We start from the raw sequence: 5000 nt of genomic DNA, 5'->3' as shown, positions 1-5000 counted from the left end.
TGTATATAATGACCTATTTGGGGTCTAACAGATGCATGCACATGCAAAAGAAAAACATTAGATGCTTATCTATAATTTTAGTCATACTTCACATTTATCTGCAAAACATTTTATGAGCCACTCAAAATATGCAGACAAGCACATCTACCCAAACTGCTCCAAACAACTCAACAGCTGCCGAAGTGCTTATCTGCATCTAACGCTCGCTGTTTGTTTTGTGTCTCGTCTCTGTGGACTTAACGGCCCCTCGAGGGGCCCATGAATATCGAGAGCCTCTCTGGAAACAAAAGGGCCGTGACTCTTCATAAAAACAGACGCTGGAGAATATAATAGGATGCATAATCAGACTAGTCCTCAGACAATTCACAGATCTCTGTTAAAACTGTGTGATCAACCATCCAGTCATTTCTGGTGTTGACAAATAAAGAAAACTGTGTTCTGATGCAACAAGTCGCAAGGTTTGGACACTGTAATTTATGCAATTCAGAGTTTTTATTTGTGAGATGTGCTTGACACTGCAGTTACTGGGGAATAAAACTCAAATAAAAGCCATGTGCCAGGACTGTGCTGTTGTGTAACATGCAGATATTTTGAATGCTGTAAGTTGCTGTAAAAAAAAATGCTGTAAAATGAGATTTCATTTCCTCATAATGATGTTGCAGTTTGTGTAAAGCCTTGACAACTTATTTAAAATACACAATGCAGAAAATCCCTGACAGCATCTTTTGTTTACGTTTGTTACATTACGTTTAAAGGGATTGGGAAAATTCTGTCATGATTTACTCCAAACCCATATGAGGCAGAATTACAACCTCAGTCATCATGGAAAAAAGATGCAATGAAAGTGAATGGTGACTGAGACTTACATACTGCACAGCACATCTTTTTGTGTTCCACAAAAACCATAACCCGATGGTTTTCATCTAAAACTATATTAAAAGACATTAATAGGTTCTTAACTGTTCATACATGTATAAAGATTGATATTCTTGGCATGTTAACTGGCAAATATAAAAGTTATTAAATAATATGCCATTTTTTAAAAATAATAAAATGAAGAAATTCTGTGACATTTCAAAATATACAGTAACTACAGCAAAACCAGTGTGATACATGAGAAGACATCTTTTTTATCAACACTTCTGTAAAGTTTCATCTAAATATAATGTAATACACAATTTATATTAACATTTAATGTGAGAATTACTATTCATTTGAATTAATTTCCTATTACTCATAACTGCTCGATGCAACTTGGCAGGGGTGTAGAAAAATTGAAAAATTATTTTCTACCTCTCCCAGGTCAAAAATGACCTGAACGCAACAGGAGGGTTAAACAAGTGTCAAACGCCCCCCATGTTTGCTATTAGTCGCCAAACCGATAGTTCCACCCCAAACTCACAAATCCAGTGGGGCCGTTCAAACTGATTGCAATTTATTTGGTGAGACTAATTGCATAGAAATGACACATTTCAACTTTAAAGCCAACTTTTAAGTAATGATGAAATCAAAAATGACCCTGTTTTCTTTTTTAATGGATGTCTTTGTTATCGACAGCGATGCTTTTACATTTCATGCGCTGTCAATCACGTACATCATCATTTCAATTATTGGCCATTTGTTGCAATGTCCCATTTCTCATGAACTTTAACATTTCAAATGTGCATTCATACAGACAATGGAATCTAATTCAGATTTTAATTCAGAATCTTCATTCTAGATGTTCTGATTTCCTGATTTCTACTTTGTTTACATTTGTCGCAGCACACCCGAGCTCATTAGATGAGCGTCTCGAGTTCTGCCTGACGGGCAAATGCAAATGAAAGGAAGATCATGTGATTAAATCAACTCTCTGCAGACATATTCTCTCTATTCTAGTTTGTGACGCTCGCATACATAAACACCCCTGCCCACACTCTATTGTTGCTGGAAATCATCTTATATTTGTGATCATACCTACGAAGCGAATGCAATCTCGCACACACACAGAGTTCATAGTGGCATCGTTTCAGGCATTAAATGTTGTATTTCTTGTCGCAGTGTCAGTGAGATATGCTCTAAGTGACAGAGGGAAGACCGCTGAGACCAGCAGGATAAAATCGGAGCACCACGGACTCAACCTTTCCCTCCTAATTGGGACAGCAGGGTATTCATGCAGGTGGAAAGAGTCTTTGGACCACAAATAGTTCCATAGATCAGTCTGGCTGGGATGTTTGGGTGTATTTGCTGGATAGTTCAAGACTCAGAAAGGTTGGTCCGTATTTAGTCATGTATGGCTGCTGTTTCCTAATGAAATGAACACTAGAGGCGCTACAACAACAATGACTTTTATTCACTTTCACACATATATCGAGTAAAACAGCAGATTATCAGTTCATAAAAACATACTTTTCGTTGTGCTCCTCACACAATGCTATCTCATGACATCTAAACACTTTTACTAAAGCGCATGACTCATTTTAACATTTAACTACATTTACAAGCTCGTTCGAGTGTGGTCAAATTGCGCGGTAGCTCGACTGATAGAGTGTTGCACTTGTGATGTAACGGAGTGGGATACGAGCCCTGAAGAGCACGTGAGTCCACACGTGAGCACAAAGTGTCATAGAAGCACCACAAAATGGCGTTAATTGTATTTTTAATCTCACGTTTGCTTTTTCTGACACTCTTGGTTAGGTTTAGGTTTAAGGTTTAGGGTAGGGAGGTCGGTTTTGTTAATTTTAAAACTTAATAGAGCATTAACCTTAAAAACCTCATCTGTTTAAGAGAATATTTAACTCGCTTTTAGCGCCACACAGTGGACATTTCACCTCAGAACTGCTGTGATACGTATGAGCAACCGCGTAAAATAATTTCACAAAAGTGTCGCTATGGTCACGTAATTTTTACTAGAAATCGAAGGACTATGGTAGTGTGCTCTTCCAAACAGAGCCTAAATCTACAACAGTCTCAATCTTGTGTGATTCGCGAGTCTTTAAACTCTAGTCCTGCGACCCGTGTGAGACTCGTGCTCTCACAGTGCAGGAGACGTGAAATGTGGCCGCCCTTTTCAGAGTCTCAGAGCCGCACAGCTGTCAGAGTGAGAGAGGAGGGAACCGCAGACGGAGGGTCACCGAGCGTCCCATCAGGATTGAAGGTGCCCTTGACCAGCTACAGGGTTTTATTCCACCATGTGACAGCGCTGTCATATGGTGTCAGAGATTCTAGAAGATGTGCAGCCTTCATGATTAATGGATGCAGATATCAGCGAGAGATTTTGGTCATATCGGTCACACTAAACGGGCCGTACAGACAACCCTCCTGAACAAAGGAGCAGTGCAGGTCTGTAATCACAGATAACTCTGTTGTGCTAGGACAATTAAAGCAATAGTTCACAGAAAAAGTACAATTCTGTCATCATTTACTCACCCTCATGCTGTTCCAAACCAGTATGCGATTGCAACATTGTAATGTTTTGCATTTATATTATAAGCAGCAGGAGTCGTTTGAAATATTATTGTGCTTTTTTTTATAATTTTTTGGACAAAATTTTGTGACTGTACTTATATCTGCTTGTTACATCTTTTATATTGTTGAGAATTGGTTAGTTTTAGGTGTAGGGGTGGGGTAAGGTTTTCAAAAACGTTTCATGTTTTTTTGTTTATAAGTGGTTGGGTTAGAGATCTAAAATATCATTATAAGTACAATGTAACGAAAATAATGTATAAATATAGCCAAAAGCGATTATTGTTGGGGGCCAAGCACATATGACATGATGACCAAAACAAATAAATTTGACAGAAAGATCCTGTGGATGCTGTGGACAGCTATTTTTATGTGACATTTCACCTTTTTTGAGCACAGTTGCAAAAAATAGGATTTTCTTAAGTTATAGCACCCCCTAGCATAAAAAATGAATGAAACGCATTATGTTACCTCAGAGTGTTCTCTTGTCCATGTGTACAATTTTTGTTAAGTTTGAAAATTGCACTCACAAGATACAGGCTAATTAGTCATTATAGGCCACGCCCAAAACATATTTGCTTATATCTTTGGAAGGTTTTGACACATCAAAATTCTTTTGATAAATTTTTTCAGGAGGGTCTGTAGATGATGTATACCAAGTTTCATGAGACGGCCTAGGATGAGTTTGAAAAAGTAGGTTTTTCGAATAAATCGAAATTGTAAAATAAAAGTTCCTTGCTTAAATGGAAATTCAAGTGACCATATCATTGTGGGGCACTGGTGGATTCAGAGAAGATACAAATTTGTATTGTAGCCTATACGGTTCCGGAGTTATGAGCAAAAATGCAAATTAGCTCATTATACCGCCACCATGTGGCCGATTGTCGCTAAATTTGATATGCGGCTTTGAGTTGACACCCTACTTGTGTATAGTAATTTCCATAACCCTCGGCCATTCCCAATATGAGTTATACAGTGAACTTTATTTAAAAGGAAAATAGTTTTATGCATTTAAATTTCATAACAAAATTCCATCAAATTAAATTGTGTTATTTAATTTTTTTTTAAATGAATAAAACTTAAAATATTTATATTTTCTTCAGCTTAGTTTGTTAAAGATTACTCAACATTTACAAATTTCAATTTCATATTCTGTCAATTCAATTTGATGGAATTTTGTTATGAAACTGAAATCTGTATATCTAAAAATATTGTTTCATCAAAATGTAACAACGATGTTTCTTTTCAGTTGACGTCATCAAACCCTCTTATTTTTCAACCATCTGTCATACAGAGACCATCCGATCTATTTTGAATGGATAAAATCAGGTCCCATCCTACATTTCTTTCATGCTACCTATCTGACATGATTAACGTGAAATTGAGCTTGTGTAGCCAGAAGCATCTGTGTTGACGTTCTTACAGTGAGAATGTCTTGGGCATAAAACATCTCCAAATTCACTGCCATTTGATTCTTTCATCTATATTTAGTCATTACAAATCGTTTCCTATGTTTGTGACTCTCAGCCAGGTCTGTGTTAAGCCTCTGAGGAAAA

General features: G+C 37.1%; 1 protein-coding gene across 1 annotated transcript in view; it reads left to right on the top strand.

The window, feature by feature from the left end:
* nell2a (neural EGFL like 2a) overlaps positions 1–5000 on the top strand; it is a 147816-nt gene that overhangs the window by 1687 nt on the left and 141129 nt on the right. The window lies entirely within an intron of this gene.

Source organism: Myxocyprinus asiaticus, chromosome 46 (assembly GCF_019703515.2).
Source record: "Myxocyprinus asiaticus isolate MX2 ecotype Aquarium Trade chromosome 46, UBuf_Myxa_2, whole genome shotgun sequence".
Taxonomy (NCBI): domain Eukaryota; kingdom Metazoa; phylum Chordata; class Actinopteri; order Cypriniformes; family Catostomidae; genus Myxocyprinus; species Myxocyprinus asiaticus.
Note: the sequence above shows the minus strand (reverse complement) of the source record. Positions and strands in the feature narration are given on the sequence as shown.